This window comes from Phaenicophaeus curvirostris, chromosome 24 (genome assembly GCF_032191515.1).
Source record: "Phaenicophaeus curvirostris isolate KB17595 chromosome 24, BPBGC_Pcur_1.0, whole genome shotgun sequence".
Classification (NCBI taxonomy): Eukaryota; Metazoa; Chordata; class Aves; order Cuculiformes; family Cuculidae; genus Phaenicophaeus; species Phaenicophaeus curvirostris.
Genome location: NC_091415.1, coordinates 1,530,840 through 1,548,171, shown reverse-complemented (window position 1 = coordinate 1,548,171; position 17,332 = coordinate 1,530,840). Strand labels below are relative to the sequence as shown.

Here is a 17,332-nt window from a genome sequence, read left to right as displayed (position 1 = left end):
ATAGAACCTCAGAGTTTCTTAGGTTGGAAAAGACCTTTAAGCTCATCAAATCCAACCCTTCACCTCCCACTGCCAAGCCACCACTAAACCAAGTCCCTGAGCATCACATCCACACGGGTTTGACATCCCTCCAGGGATGGTGGCGAGGAGCAGAGAGAGGCAGCCACGGTCAGCCTGCTTTAGCTGGGAATGTTTGAAAAGCACTAAAACCTTCCTGTCCCCTCATCCACAAATGCTGCGTCGAACAAAGCGCCAGGTGAGACTTGCAGCCCCTGTAGCCCATCGTCCCCCCAGAGCTCCTGCACCAGAGGCTGCATCTCAGCTCAGCTTTGCCAGTTGCTGCTTTTCTGTTCATTTTTTCAGCTGGGCTCTGCCAGCCTGATCAGGAGGATCCCCTCTAGTGGGATGAGAAGGAATTTCAAGCCCACATCCCACTCCCATCTCCTCCGAGCTCTCTGCAGTGGGGAGCCGGTCACCAGCCACCTTGCTTTCCAGAGCCTTTTGGGGCAAAGTCAAAGCCAGGCTGGGAAGGCAGATGATGGAGACGGGGCACAGATGGAGAAGACCGGAGGAGATGCCAGACATCAAAGATAAATCATGGGAGCAACGGGGGGATGACTTCTATCAGCAAAACATCTCCCTTTGACAGCCATGTGCCAACTCAAAGCACACGTTTCACCAGCCTGGAGGCGTCGTGGCCACTGGGCCACCAGGTTGTCGTGGCCGCACGTGGGGCCCCAGCCTGAGGCACCTGCTGGGCGCGCTCGCAGCCCGTCTCCCTCGCTGAAGCGCACGGTAAATATGTGTATTTTCACTGCGGAGAGAGATTCTGAACACGAGCCCCCGGGCAGCCGCCTCTGCTGCCCAAGGACAGCACGCTGCCCTCGATTCTGCTTTTGTTGCTGCGTCGCTTTTCATCCCAGAGGCTCCTTCTGCACTTTTGCAGACAAAGAACTCGTGGCCTCCACAGACCAACGCGCCTCCAAGCCTGGCACAGCCGAGCTGTGCCCTCGCCCCGCTCCGTGCCCCGGGAGGGAAGGTGGGAACCCAATTAGCATCACGCACTGGCTGCTCTTGGTGATAAAGACACATCGGATCCAGCCTGCGGCGTTCGGGCTCAGCCGCAGGAAGCGTTTGGTGGCACCTTTCCCCCTTGGCTCCCCCCTGCCCTCCCCTCTGCTGTTGTGGCGGTGGCCTCCTCGCCAAGCTGGTTAAGAGATTAACACTCTAAAAACCACATTTACTCTAATTAGCCATGAAATCTTTGTAACTAAGTGAAAAAATGTTTCCCTTGAGGGATTTTTGTCCATTCATCACTGAATCGCCAGGGAGAGAAGGGGGGGGAACGCAAAAAAAAAAAAAAAAAAAAGAAAAAAGAAGGGGGAAGAGAGACCCCCCCTCAGATCTAATGAATTAACAGCAGAAAGCTCAGAGGGAGCGGAGGGCTCCTACAAAACACGGGCACCTCAAAGGGGGCTTTTCACAGGCTGGCTTCTGAATGATTGCGAGCTAACAGACTGTGAGACAATGCTCCGAGCTGGGCACCGGGCTCCTCCTGCCCCTTCCGCGGGGCCGGACAGACGGACAGGGTGCCCACGGACAGCTGGGTGCCCCTGTCCTGTGAGGGGGGACCAGGCTCTGCCAGGAAAACCATCTCAGAGTTAGGTGGGAAGCGGGGGCAGAGAATCTTGCCACAACTTAGGCGCATAAATATTTCATATCGCTGGAATAAGAACAATTATATTCCTGCCAGCACTTTTCTTGTGTATTTTAAATGTGTCACCGCCTTCTACTTTCTCCTCCATTTGTGTTTCTTGTAACAGGCCCCATGAAATAAAGATTAGCTGAATAATCAGGGGGGTTTAGAAATGTGAAGGGGCCTGTCTCAGGAGCGCTGCACGCTCAGGTTCAGCTCTGTGTATTTTTTTTTTTCCCCCTCTTTTTAAGGATGCCAGACACAGAGGGGGGGAGCGCAGTTTTCACACGCTGCAAGAGACGGGGCTGGAGCGAGCGCGGCGCCCGAGTGTGCAGGGACGAGGCGAGCAGCGAGCACACGCCTGCCCATCAAAAATGACAGCATCGACGCCACACGGAACGGAGGGGGCCCTCTCCCCCATTACATATTTATTGTTCAAACTGCAGAGGGGCCAATTAAAACAGCTTGATCACCACCACGTTCAAACAGCCGCGTCGACACGCAGAGGAGGGAGAGGAGAGAAGCGGGTGGACGCTTCCCCGAGGCAGCGCCGTCCGTCCTCTGAGAGTCCCTAAAACAACCTCAGCTGAACAAAGGTACTTCTGAGACCCAACCCAGCTCCCACCACGTTGCCCCCAAATAGCAAACACAGCTTTTCACCTCAAACCTCTTGCCACATGGGATTTCTGCATATTAGCTTCTTTCCTAGTTCATAGAATCATTTGGTTAGAAAAGACCTTTGAGATCATTGAGTTGGACCACACTTGTCCAATTCTTCATCTATTTAGTCCTTCATCTGAGCTGCCTACAGCACGATACATTCTGCACCCACATCTGCCCTAGCTTTGCAGCAGTTATTCCCAGAGTCCCACATTTAGCTGCAACAGGAGTTCCTGAGTAAGTTCTGGAAAGCCTTATAGCAGTAGCTGAAATTAGAGAACTCGGGGAAGATACTGAAAATCACACGTTTCCCGGAGACACCACAAGGTCTGCACAGCGAACGGCTCCAAATGTCATTTCCATTTAGCTGCTTTGCAAGCCAATTTGTCACATCCTAATGCAATTTGCTGGGGAGAGTTAAAGAGCACAGGGCAGCAGCAGTCACCTCTTCTCCCTGCTCCCACAACCAGCCTGGGGCTGCATTCTCCCTTTCGCACCCAGCCCAAGCTCCCTTCAGCTGAGGGGCAGGGCGAGCTCGGGGTTAACACAAAGAGCAAGACCCAGCATGGTAAAAGCACCAGGAGAAGCTGTTTCTATCGCATTGGTGGTTTCAGTGCAGATCTCATGCAGCATCTGTTACCTGTTTCCACCGCACAGACTTGTTATAAGCCGGGGGGGAAACTCCGCAATTAATTACACCGAACAACGCTATAAAGACAATGAAGAGTAAATTGGGTTACTTTATCTTCTTGCAACAAGCGCCGCGGAGATGGTTAGAAGAGTTGAGGAAGATGACTGGTTTGCTAGATAAGCCGTTGCACAGCAGCAGTTGCACATTCACGTTACTCGGTGCTTGCACCGAGTTTCTTAAATCAAAGCTGTTTTATCTGGCTCCCTGCACCACCTCGAAATAGCACCTCGAAGCTTTGAGGGTCCTCAAAGTGGCAGCAAATGGCAAAAGGACAGTAATAAAGGAAAAAAAAATATTGCATTTTAAAGGCTCTAACATCTCTGTGTTAAAGGAAAAAAGCTAAACATCTGTTCTGAAGATGGCACAGATTTCTTCTGAGGCATCTGTCTTTCAGCTGTAAAGTAGGTCACTTGATTTAACTTTTCGACACGGTATCAATGAAGCCATCCAGAGAAGGAGACGAGACCATCTCCCCGAGTCAGCCGAGATCTGTCAGACACGTCCAAGCCACCAGTGAAGCATCAAGTGCTCCACAAATAACAGGGAAACCCTGTCAGCAGTAGGTTTTTACATCATGGTACTCTGCTAACTTCACATTCTCTCACCACCAAGCCAGCACCTTGATCTGTAGGTCACAGACATACAGGTTTTTCCTCTACCACTTACTATTCACCTCACTTAATATTAACCTATTGACTATCCGATACCCCTTAGAACATAGATTAATTGAACATCATTCACTTCACCTCCAGGAACATGAAAGTATCGGCCACAGCTTGAATGGAGACAAAGCCTGTAAAGCCTGACCGTGTCAGGTTAAACGGAGGTCAAGATGAGAGGACAGAGCAGCTTCTGCTGGGATCAACACACCATCCAAGCCGCTGTGGGCTGGAGAAGCTTTGCACCACCGCACTGAAGTCAGGATCTCCCCGAAGGGAGCACAAGTACATTTGCCTTCACTCCCCTCACCACCTTTCAAAAAGGGTCTTGAGAGGATTTAGGGAAGTTTCAAAGGGGATTTTTTTTTCCGAGCTTCAGGGGGGTTCCAAGAAGCCTCTCCTTGCCAACAGTAACTTTTCATGGAACCGAGTTTATTCGGGTGCATTGGCTGCTCCAGACCATGACAGAGCGACAGCAGAAATAATGAGAAAATACGTGGATGTACATGCACATAAACCAGAACAGGGAGGGAGATGCCCAGGATAAGGGGAGTTGGGAGGGATTTCTTGATGCCTGTGAGAAGCGGCAACCCTGGATGCCGCTGCTGGCACAGCTGCTGCCCGCGGCACCGGTTTCCCAGGCACGATGCGGGGTATCAGTGCCGCCAGCACGGCTCCGCAGCCCTTGGTGCCACCACAGGGAAGGGACCACGGTCAGAGCCCAAACCCCTTCCCCACATCCTCCCGATCACTGCAGCGTGGATATACCTGGAGAAATCCCTCCAGCCCCAGGGATGCCCGGAGGCAGAACCCCTCAGCCTCAGCCACTCACCAGACCTGGCATCCCCAGTACCCCACAGGGAATGGACCACGGTCGGAGCCCAAACTCCTTCCCTGCAGGGATGCCCCGAGGACCTTCAGTGCCGGGGATGCCCGAAGGGGCAGCAACCCCTCGCCAGCCTCAACCACTCACCAGACCTCGCAGCTCCGGTGCCCCACGGGGAAGGGACCGCAGTCGGAGCCCAAACCTCCTCCCTGCATCCTCCCAGCCGCTGCAGCAGGGATGCTCAGGGGACTCCCCAGCCCCAGGGATGCCCAGGGGACAGAACCGCTAGCCAGTCTCAGCCACACTCCAGACCTTGCAGCTCCAGTGCCACCACGGAGAACGTAGAGCAATGAGATCCCCAACCCCTTCCCCGCATCCTCCCGGCCACCGCAGTAGGGATGCTCGGGAGAGCCCCCAGCCCCAGGGATGCTCGGGGGACAGAAGCCCCTCTCCTGCCTCAGCTACTCACCAGACCTCACAATCCTTGGTGCTACCATGGGGAAGATATCATGGTCAGAGCCCAAACCTCTTTGCCTGTACCCCCTGGTAGCCGCAGCGAGGATGTTCTGGGGGGCAAAAGCCCCTTTACCAGCCTCAGCTACTCACCAGACCTCGCAGCCCTCAGTGCTACCACGGGGAAGGGATCGCGGAGGGAGCCCAAACCCCTTCCTTGCACCCTCCTGGCCGCCACAGAGGGGAATGCTCAGAGGCAGCAGCCCCTCACCAGCCTCAGCCACTCACCAGACCTCGCAGCTCCGGTGCCACCACGGGGAAGGGACCGTGGTGGGAGCCCAAACCTCCTCCCTGCACCCTCCCGGCCGCCGCAGCGGGGATGCTCGGGGAGCCCCGGGGATGCTCGGGGGACCACAACCCTCCTCCAGCCCCAGCCACTCACCAGACCTCGCGGCTCCCCGGCTCCCGGCGGGGTAATCCACACGGCTCCCTGCACCGTGGAGAGCCAGGGCTGGGCTCCCGCTTCTCCTCCGCCTCCCCGCAGCCTCCCCCGGCTCGGCTCAGCTCCTCCAGCCTCTCATGCCTCCTCCTCCTCCTCCGCAGCCGCTGCCCGAGCCCGGCGGCTCCGCTCCGCCCGGCATCACCCGCTCCCCCCGAGCCCCGAGCGCTCCCCGCTCCGCCCCCCTCCCCGCCTTAACCCTTCCCCCGCCGGGGCTGCGGGCTCAGCCCGCCCCGCCGAGCCTCCCGCCCTCCCACCTGCGCTGCCCCCGCACCGGCAGCCCCCGCCGAGGGCTGCGGGGACAGCCCCGCACCGAGACAAAGCCCGCCGGGCGAGACGGGGCTGCCTCACCGCGAGAGGCGCCGCAGCCCCGGGCATCAGGGCATCCCTGGGTACCGGCGCATCCCCGGGCATCAGGGCATCCCTGGGTACCAGCACATCCCCGGGCATCAGGGCATCCCTGGGTACCGGCACATCCCCGGGCATCAGGGCATCCCTGGGTACCAGCACATCCCCGGGCATCAGGGCATCCCTGGGTACCGGCACATCCCCGGGCATCAGGGCATCCCTGGGTACCGGCACATCCCCGGGCATCAGGGCATCCCTGGGTACCGGCACATCCCTGGGCATCAGGGCATCCCTGGGTACCGGCACATCCCCGGGCATCAGGGCATCCCTGGGTACCGGCACATCCCTGGGCATCAGGGCATCCCTGGGTACCAGCGCATCCCCGGGCACCAGGGCATTCCTTGGTACCACACATCCCTGGGTACCAGGCCATTCCCCAGGTATCAGGATATCCCCAGGCATCCTCGTACCCCTGAACACCAGGACATCCCCCAGGTACCATGATATCTCAGGGCGTCTGTGTATCCCTGAGCACCAGGACATTCCCAGTACCAGGGCATCTGAGGTATCGGCACATCCCCAGCTACCAGCACATCTCTGGGTATCGGCACATTCCCAGCTACCCACTCATCCCTGGGCACCAGTACCCCCAGGCTAGGATCAAACTGTGATGGAATTCAAGGCTCCCTCTCACCTGTCCCCTCTTAAAATCTTCTCACCTGCGCCATCAGCTGTCCCACATTTTCTAGATTATAGTCTCCAATCAGGGAGGGGAATGGATGCTGCTGGCTTCTGTTCCCAGCTCGGACCACCTGTACATCCCTCACCCCCAGTTCTGGGAGCAGGAGGATGACACCCAAGCTCTCTCAGGTGCCCCATCTATGAAATGGAATTGAGAACTCTGGCTTTGGCCATGGCCACGTCACCTCCAACAGAATAAAACTGTCCATGTGCTGCAGAGCCCTTGAAGCCACCAACCTCGACATCCCCTGGCCTGCCAAAAGCTGGCAGAGACCAACCACAGTGGCTGTGGCCAACAGGGGCAGGGAGCCCTGTGACCACCTGCTGCTGGGAGCCAGCAGATCCCTCCTTGGGACCAAGTGGCTCAGCACAGAGCCACCACCTGGCCTCTCCTGTTTAAAAAGCATCATGGTACCCAAACTGAAGAGCATCTTCAACCACACTGGTTGTCTGCATTGCCCTACGAGGCCTTGGGGACACCTGCAAGCAAAGCCAGCCCAAATGTAACAGCAGGATGGTGAGCGCACGCTGCTCCAAAACCCCACAAGCACCACGGTCCAGCTCAGCCTGTCCCAGCAAGGCAGCACGGGAGCAATTTTGAAGAGCGCAGCTGGTGGAAGGGATCAACAGAATGATGGATTGCTGGTTTCCATTCCTTGTCATCAAGAATTTTTTAACAATTCATTTACTACCTATTGGGATATTTGCAACAGAAAATTATAGCCATCAGCTTGTTCCTCTTCCACAATGACCCTATGTAACCCAATCTCCTTTTGTAAAGCAGGGCACAAGGCAGGTCCCCTCCAGCCCCGCTCACCTCCACTGCTGTCGGCACAGCGACAGAATTAGCCCTGCTGCATCTTCCCCTGGTTCATCTCATGGACCGACACGCCTGGCGCAGCTCTTGGTGCACATTAACAGGACCCTGCATGGGGGAAAAGCCACAACTTGCTGTTAGTTTTGCTGTTTGTCCCAAGTACAGGGCTCGGGAGCCTCTTGCATGGGAGTCTGGCAGGGGATGCCTTTCCCTCCCGCTGTGCAGCTCCTGATCCTGCACTTTCCATCCTCCTGGGAGGGCTGCAAACCAGAGCCTGCACTGCCCCCTCGCAGGGGAGAAAATGACAGGTTAGCCTGCCTGGGGTTTTCCCATCCTCACCGCATTTACCACCCTTCAGAAAAGGATTTCCTTTCCAGCAGTGCCTGTATAACCATCGGTGGGGCACGGCTGTACCTCCCCACCCATCCCAGGCTAGAGTCCAATCCCACTCCCACAAAAAGGATCCCCTTGACTTCATAGAATCACCAGCTTGGAAGAGACCCACCAGATCACTGAGTACAATCATTCCTATCAAATACTAAACCATGTCCCTCAGCACCTCGTCCACCCGTGCCTTAAACCCCTCTAGAAAAGGGCATTTTGACAGCCTGGGGAGATCCAACAGCTCTTTAGCTCAGGAAAGGAAACAGAAGCCACTCAGTGGATGGCAGCATCGGTTCCTTCACAAGCTTTTCTCTTGCATTATTTTGTCCCTAATATATTTACTGTGTCGCACGATCGCAGCGAATGGTACCGAATCCTACGACAAATACCAGCCCTGGTTAAACGCGCATCCCGCTAATGCAATTCCCCCCTTCGCAGAAAGCCGCACAAGGCAGGTCAGAGCGGCTCAACAACCCTTTCTCTTCCCTTTGCGGGACCGTCTGCATCCTGTCTTCTGTTTATTTTTTATTGATGGTCAATTATGTTCCTGTACGGAGAGTCTGTCTCAAGCTAATTACAGGCTTGCTCGGCTGGGGAGCAGCCCCGAGACTTGCAGAGCAGCTCGAGCACAGGGCGTGCGAGCAAAGGGCTGTTCCAGCATGTGGGGAGTGGAACAAAACAGGTGGAGATTCACCTGGGCTGGCTCAGGAGGTGGATGCACTGCTGGGCTAACGAGCTGTCTGTGCTCTTTAAATATCAGCAAGCTCTGTGCTGAGACAACTCCTGGAGAAACCCTCCTGTGGATGTTCGCATTCAGCTCCTCCTGAAAAGGGTGATAGGGATCTAACCTGGAGTCAAAGCCTGGAGCTGAAACAGAAGAAAGGACCTCTCTAATTCAATCAAAAATGCACAGTTTGGGTCAGAAGGGACCTCAAAGCCCCTCCAACCTGCCCTTGAACACCTCCAGGGATGGAGCAGCCACCTCCCTGCGCACACACCCATGGCTTTGCTGAAGAAGGGACTCAGAGCCCCTTAGCCCATCTCCCACTGAGCTCCGAGCTGGCACACAAAGCAAACCAGGCGCTCACTAACCCCTGGCCAAGCTGGGAAGACGAGCTCTAAAGCCATCTTGAAACTCTTGGCACGCAACTTCTCATCCCCATTCCCTCTGACACAGGGAGCGGTGCTGAGCTCTCCTTTCCTGCAGAGCAGGATCCGGCCCACAGATGACAAAGCAGCCTTTAAGCAGCCGGCGAAGCGAGGCTTCAGTGAAAGATCGGTCTCTGTTTCCAGCCTGTGTATTCACAATTTCTCTCTGTCCTCATCTTTGATAAACTCCCTTGCTTCAGAGCGCAGGGGTCATGAATCTGTCTGAGCCGTGTGAAGCGACAAGCCTTTCAATCCCTCCAGCACCCAGCTCTTGATATTCTCTAAAAGTCCTGGATAACGTGGCTTTCTACATCGCCTCGGGCGCTTCTCTCCGTGCCTGCGGGTGCCGCAGGACCCAACGTCAGCATTTGCTCCCAGGGTAATAGATTCTGCTCTTCCCTAATTTCTAAAGCAGGAAGATATATCTTTTTTTTTTTTTTTTTTTCTGAGTTTCCTTCCCTGTGTCCATTCAGGACAAGCTGCCAAGTTCAGAAAAGCAGAGTGCAGGCCTCTGATCCTCAGCCAGAGCTGACTCTGAGTGCTGCTGGAGCTGTGCGAGGGGAAGAGCTCCATCTATGGGCTCCATCCATAGGCTCATCCATAGGCTCATCCACAGGTACCGGCCGCCTGGAGCATCATCATCCATAGCGCAGATGCCAGCGCCTGACAGCTTCTAGCTTCTCGCATCATATCTATCCATACAATATTCAGCAAAGCTAATAATTATTCAGAGCTAATCACTACAATAGAAAAATCATAGGCAGTTATTTAGAAATTATTGTTTCCACTCCATTATTACCTATGACAGCGAGAGGAAATCTCAAATAGTCAAACCCACATGTAGATGAGAAGCTGAGTGAGAGAGATCAATGGGAATTTAACCAGCACTTTACGCTATTCTTCCTTTTTAGTAGAACCTTGTCAATTAAGTTTTTTTCTCTCTACTGTTCATAATGCCTTCTTGGAAAATGAAAAGGATGTTTCCTTCCCTAACACTTTAGCCTCTCCCCTCCTCAGATTTTGTCATAAATGTGAGCTTCTGTATCCTCGAGTTTGAACTGAGCTGAAATTAACTCCAGAATGGGTTGCTTTCTTTCTAAAACAAACTTGGATTTCATCAAGCGCCAAGACAGGAGAACAGAAAGTCTCCGAATCCTGAGATACAGAGAGCCTTGCTGCTGTCACAACCACAATTGCCAACAATGTCTGCACTGAGGTTGTGTCACAAACTCAAGGTGCAGGCAATGTGCCATTTTTAATCACCTTCCTACAGCTCAGAACTGTCTCAGCCAAAAAAAAGGAGGGGGGGATCATGCAGGGAAAAGCACAGAAGGAACCCCTATTGCACATGTACTGGCAAAATTTAATGATTTTATAAACCACAACGTGAAAATACCTGGGCAGGGACACCTCCCCCTGGATCAGGGGCTGTTTCCAAAAGCATCATCGAAGTGATTAGCGAGCCCACTGCCATCACCCAGACCAGGACAGACACTGGGACCGGTGGATGCCCAGGAGCAGGTGGATGCCCTTGGTGCACAGAGCAGCCTCTCCAGCAGCCAAAGTGATTCCTGGGGCCAGGAGCCGCTTTGCTGGAGCTTGTGGGGGCTGGGTGGGACCGAGCTCCACCTCCACCCCCAGACAGTGACTGCGCGGGGTGAGCGATTACAGCCCATGGAGTCAATTATTGACCCTCTAACGAAGGGTCTCCGCACAGCCTTTGACGTGAAGCAGAAGACCACTGCTAGTCCTGCCTGTCACATCGAGAATTTACAGCTTAATGATTTCCTAAGGGCCAAATCCTGCTCTGACACGAGCGTGCTTGCTTCGCCATCGATCAGAGGCGCATTCTCCAGCGAGGAAGGGATGTTTCCCTGCTTCTGGGGATGTTTCCAAGCCGCACACCCACACCAAGCACGCCTGCTCATCTTCATTGGCTGAAGCAGATGCAGCAAGAGAGACTGTGGGCTCTCCAGGCATTGGTTTGTCTACATTATTAATTATTTACTAATAACGCAGTTACAAACAAGCTGCCTGAGCTCGAGGCTGCCTTCAAAGATATCCAGTCTGTGTTTGTTCTGGTAAGAGGGAGGAAAAGTCTCTATTGCTTAGAACTCCAGACACGCACGGATCAAGGTGCATTATCCATCATTATTCCAAGGTGCTGGTGACCAACATCGCTCCCATTTCCCACCATTCTCCATCCCAGACTGTTGTTTCTCAGCCCTCTGGGCAGCTTTTGATGCTCCGAGCACCCAGGGCTAGGAGAAGAGCTGCAGGAATCCTCAAGACTTACAGCAGGGCCCATTGTACCACAAATGTGCAGCGTCTAAGATCTCCAAGCTTTCATCTCAGTCTCCCCTCTTTCAGCTGAAAACAGTTTCTCCCTCACCCTATCCCTGCCCTCCCTGCTCCAGAGCCCCTCTCCAGCTTTCCTGGAGCCCCCTTCAGCCCTGGAAGCTGCTCTAAGGTCTCCCCAGAGCCTTCTCTTCTTCTCCAGGCTGAACAACTCCAACTCTCCAGTACTCAGATCATCTGCATGGCCTCCTCTGGACCCATTCCAACAGATCCATGTTCTTCCTGTGTTGAAAAGCATCCATACAACCCAGTTACTCACGTTGTGGAGCCTGAGAGGTGGTCACTGTGATTAGCAAGCTGTTTCAGCAATAAATCTCCCCAGCACGCTCGCTGCCGCTTGTGCATTGGAAATCTTTAGTTCCCTCATCATAAAGAAATGAGTAATTCAGGCTCCCTGTCCTAATGAACATAAAATACGGAGCGTATTGTCAAACACACTGTGGCTCTGCCTTCTATTCTCCAATAATTTCTTTAATTTTTCTGTAGGCAGTGTGTATCACTGACAACACAACACTGAATTAAATGCAAGCCTAAACTACTTTGAACCCCGATTTAATCTCTTCCCCCCATATTGTCTGAGGAGACAGAGATCCTTTTCCCCCCTGTGTAATGGATGGGAGGAAGGTGGATCTGGGAATTCTTTGCTTTGTGGGTCTGTGAGCGCTAATCTACTACTGCAGCTCTGCAAAGCATTTTGTAAGCAACCAAGGAATGCGAAGCCTGAAGCCTCCTTATCATTTCTTGCTCTTTTCAGTATTTGTTAGAAATGCTTTCAGGCAAGGGAGGGGAGAGAGGTGTTCATAGCCAAATGGAAACTCAGAAGTTAATAGAAACTCTCTCCTCTTTAGGGAGCTCAACAGAATTCAGAGAGAGGCCAAACAGGTACAGGTCCACCTGGAGCCCCGTGTCCAGTTCTGGAATCCCCAACATAACAAGGACACGGAACTGTTGGAACGGGTCCAGAGGAGGCCATGGAAATGATCTGAGGGCTGGAGCCCCTCTGCTACGAGGACAGGCTGGGAGAGTTGTGGTTTCAGAGCTCCAGGGAGATGTTCTGCTGGAGAACATGCTGCCCAGGCACCAAGCGTGAACCGGGGCTCCCCTCTCCAGCCTTCCCCCATCACATCCCTCCTGAGCAGTCTGCCCTGAGTCAGGAAAGATGTATCGTGCAGAGTGATTTATTTCACGTGTGTAAGTGATTATTGCAGAAAGGTCCTCGGTTTAATTGATGTATCGGATCACGTATGATAAGTGTGTCCAGGGAGTTTTCACATCAGAGGCAGATATAAAGAGAGGGGCCTCCTCTGGTTCCTTTCTTTGCCTCAATACCCAGCAAGGGGCCCAGGAATATTGGGCGATTAATGTCACAACAGAGGGGAAAAAGTCTGCTATTCAATCTATTTCAACACTGTATCTCGCCAGCGCTCCAATTAAACATTCCCCGTCTGAAGAGACCATGGATTAAAGCAATGGCGATGCTGAAAAAAAAATCATAATCTCTTTGGAGATCTGTCTATGCACGGATTTTTTTCTCTCAAATGATCAAGGAAAAGATATGAAATTGAAAATAAAAGACCTCTTAGAAGTAAACTTTAGGGCTATATGAATAATTTCTCCCTTCCTCATGCACACTCCCTTTCATGAGCTTCGTTTCCTCTCACAGGCTCCCTCTCCCCTGCAGCCCATTTCATAGAATCATAGAATCACCAGGTTGGAAGAGACCCACCAGATCATCGAGTCCAACCATTCCCATCAAACACTAACCCATGTCCCTCAGCACATCATCCACGCGTGCCTTAAACCCCTCCAGGGAAGGGGACTCAACCCCCTCCCTGGGCAGCCTGTTCCAGTGCCTCATTCACGTTGCTGGATTCAAGAGGAGCAGCGGGGACGCAGACCAGACCCACCTCCTGCGCTCGGGGCCGCCAGGAGCAAGCGCTGCTGACGCTGAGCCCATCAGGTCTGGGATGAATCCATGCTCCGCTCCAGTGTGGACACTCTTGCCTCATGCTAGGATCAAACCTATGACCACAAACCAAGCAATTCCACTTCAGACACCACCAAGACCATGAGAAAACTTTGGGAGAGCCCCGAGACCTCTCCCAGGTGGTCTCTGCTGAGTGGTGGCATCCTAAACAAGCTGCTCGGGTTTTCAGAAGTCTCCTTCACACTAAAGAAGGACTAAAAGCAGTATTTTTTTCTCCCAAAACACCTGTCCAAACCCTCGTTTTGCTCCCTGACTGACACCAGAAGCAATACCATGTGCTTTGCAAGCTGTGCACCTGCTGGGCACCTATTTAAGCAAAGCAACTCAGGATTTCAAAGCAATAAGAGCAGACTGGACAAAAAAAGAGCTCAAGCGTATTATTTTTCCCAACTCAAATCCCTCCATGTCTGTGCCAGGACCTCCTTCCAGCCCCTCTCACTTTATTTGGTGAAGTGGAAGGTTTAAATGAGAAAGTTTTCCTTGGCAAATAAGGATTGGCAGCAGAATTGGATCGGTTAAGTATACCCAGGCCAAACAATAGGCTGTTTCTAATTACAAACGTTTGTGGTTTTTTATTCCATGATTTCTGGTGCTGCCTAGGCCAGAGGTTACGCTCAGGGAGAGGGGAAAAGGGGCAGGGGGAAAGCAAATATGCAGCTTTGCCAAGGTCTGATCGACATCTCTGAATTCCACAGCACCACAGGCGTTGCAGCTTCCTCAAGCTCAACCTCCCATAGCATTTTTAGGGTTTAAATTGTTGTTTTTGTTTGACCACGAGTCACTCAAAACAAGCCCTAGAGCCCACTTCCCCTTCTGAGGGGTTAATTCCCACTGGATGAGCTGAGAGATCTTTTCCAACCCTTACGATTTTATGATTCCAATTCAAATTGGATTTAAAGAAACCTACACTTGAGCAGATTAGCCACACTTCTGAATTTCTTAGTTCCAGATTATTTTATCGTTTCCTTCTTCTGTGGCGTTGGACACCAAGTGAGAGAGATGCTGGGCACCCATTTAGCAATTAAGGCACTTGCCATGAATAAATAAGAATTTACTTTTTGGTAAAGAGGCTTCAGAAGAAATATCCCAACAGACTGCAGCGAGCATTTCACAGAGGAATCCCAGCTGGGCCCCTGCTCTGCACTGAGCAGCTCGGGGCTGTATCCCACCACAAGGTATCTCTAAGTGAAAAGCAGAAGAGGCTATGACACCATCCCTCACAAGCAAGCAAGAAACCTAAGTCATTAACAAATCTAAACCGAGACGCTAAAACAGAGCCAGAAATCCTGAATGCGCCGAGCGCTGGAGAACAAAAGGAATGGGAACCATTTGTTACCTAATAGAGAAACTGGAAAAGAAAGTCTCTGACAGTACGGGAGGCCGATTTGCTCTCATGGGCCAGTGAACATCCAAACACATCCAAGCTGTTCGCAGCAGACTGACTGCAGCTCGGCCGCAGCGCTATTGTACACGCTCTAAAAACAAAAAAACCAAGGAAGAAACACCGCCACTGAGAGCTACTTCAGAAATAGATCACGGGCTGTTCATTAAACCAGATTATTTTAGTGAAATCTATTTTTCCCCCTCTCTTTATTGCCATGTTTTCTTTTATGTTAATTCTGCGTCTGTTTAAAGTTGAATTCCTTGATCTGCACCATCTTTAGCTTTCATTCCCCCCTCCCCTTCTCTTCTTACCACTGAAATGAATTCAAATCATTTGCATTTATTGCCGAGAACGTACAGCCTCATCTGTAGCCTTTAGTCTGTCTGAATTGCTTTTCTGCATCACGAGGCACACAGTGGAAGCCGGAGCGTGCCCCCTCGCCACTCCACTACAGCCAGAAATAATCCAGTTGGCACTTTCATTTTTCTGCAATATTTATCATATCGATCACATATAAAATAAATAAGCAAAATGATATTGGAAGCAAAGACCTGCTGAACTTATGGACCGAATCAATCACTCGGCAGAAACTTAGAAAAAAGCAGCAGCTTGTAGGAACAATGTTCTTCCTGCAATCCTGTACGGCAAACAGCTGCCAGAGGCAGGGGAAGGAAAGGGGAGACCCAGATTCAGACAAGATGAAAACCAAATACATCATTAAAAGATCAGTTGTGCAATATTCAGGTCCAACATTCAGGTTGGATGGAGCTTGGAGCCCCCTGACCCAGTGGGAGGCATCTCTGCCCATGGCAGGAGGCCTGGAACTAGGTGGGCTTTAAGATCCTTTCCAACCCAAACCATTCTATAACTCTACAATTAGGCTTGTTCCAAGTGGTTCTCTCCAGCTCTAAAGCCCCGGATGCTCCATTTCTCCACCATTTCTCTTCCTTGGAGAAACCGGCTCTGGAGCAGAGAAGATGAAGATTGCTAGGAGAGATTTAAATGGATGGCACGGGTAACCCTGACGCGGTGGTGGATCCCCAAAGACAAAACACACTAAAGCGTGTGCTTATGTTTAAGCACAGTCGTTCTTTTATCTCCAGCAGAGGCAACATCGCCTTAGTAAATAGACATGGACCTAAGTACATGTCTGAGTGTCTAAACAGAGAAATGGAGAGCCCGAGGCATGCTGAGATGGGTGATGATTGCTCCAGGATCTCCCAGCCAGGCGATGCTGTCAAGGGGCAGCGTACAGGCTGAGGCTGCTCCTCTCCTGATTCTTCTAGCAGCTTTATCAGCAGCAGCAGATGCTGCTGCAGTCAGATGGAAACAACACAAGGAACTTTCCACATGGTGTCTAGTCAAAGAGCAAAAAGAGGATCTGCTAGAGACTGGCTGGTGATACAGGGCAATCTCGCTGTGGGAAGTGGGCACCGTAGTTCTCGGGTCGAGCTTTCCCTGCTGCACTGACATGCTCACCATCCTCCCAAAGCACTTTGGGTGCAGTACAAGGTCCTGATTGTCCTCCTCCAGCCGAGAGCTTTTGTAGCTATTTCACTCACAGAGAAGCAAAAGATTGAGGCAGGGAAGTGACAGCAGGAGAAGATGCAGACAGAAGAGAAAACTGAGAGTCTTGGCAAAAATCTCATCGCATATTCTGTCTAACGCCATGGGATTCACATTTCCTGTAACTTCCAAACTGACATGCGTAAAATGCCTCAAGTGGCAACATCTCCATCTTAATCCTTCTTCCCTCTCTGTCCCTTCAAACCTGGAGTATCACCAGTGACCACGCCAGACCCTTTCCAGGGTCACCAAGATCCAAACCCTCTCTCCTAGTGTCAAACTCCCACTAATCATCTCAGCTCCTTTCTCATCCGCAGTGAAGGAGAAGAATTCCATGGGAAATCAGTGTGACTGGGGGAAAAACTCAAACTTATTGATCCTAGTATCAGACGTACACAAGAGCTGTAATTAAAAACCATGTAGGCTGGGTCCTGGTTGTCTGCCCTTGGGTTTATTCCATGAATAAAGTACAGAAGGACAGACTGCGGTCTTGTGGAGCATGAATAAATTAATCAAGCTCACCTCTTATTGCAAGAAAGCCAATCGAGCTGGCTTTTTAAGGTATAACTGCTATTGACCCTGCTGGAAAAGGGAAAAAATACAGCTGGGACCAACACATGGGCTTTTTAACAGCTGTTTGTAAATACATCTAATAATTCATCCTGTCAACACGCTCCCTTTTCCATTACAAGGAAATATTCATAACTGCTATTCCCAGTGCTGATGGATCCATTTCCTTAATGAAATACACAGAGTTTACCTTACAGAGTTTAATTGCTCGAAGAACGGGTGTCAGGTTTCTTTCTTCGACCCGCAGTACCAAAATCCTTCACAAGTACAGCAAGGAAAGAAGTTAATGGAGCTCCTGCAGCAGTGGCTTAGTAGCTAAGCCACCTTTAAGCAATAATCCCAGCAAATATAGATGCAGATGCCGGAATCTCCTGGTATAGATGTTAGGTAATATGAAATTCAGCCTTACTAATTGCCTGAGTAGGGGATTTCTATAGGGTACACCCATAGCATTGAAATCGAGGCATTGATTAGATTTATAAGGTGGGAATGTCTGCAGCAGGACTGTGCAGTGAGAGCTGCTGAGCTGGAAAAGGACCAAACT

The 17,332-nt window shown here is 51.8% G+C and overlaps 1 protein-coding gene across 2 annotated transcripts in view; it reads right to left on the bottom strand.

The window, feature by feature from the left end:
• PLXNA2 (plexin A2) overlaps positions 1–17,332 on the bottom strand; it is a 241,392-nt gene that overhangs the window by 156,448 nt on the left and 67,612 nt on the right. Inside the window, exon 1 of one of the 2 annotated variants that reach the window (XM_069876027.1) lies at positions 5,428–5,626. The exons of the other annotated variant lie outside the window; for it this stretch is intronic. The gene's annotated coding sequence lies outside the window, so the exon portion shown is untranslated. Of the gene's footprint in view, positions 1–5,427; positions 5,627–17,332 lie in introns of those variants that run through there. 2 annotated transcript variants of the gene reach the window in all.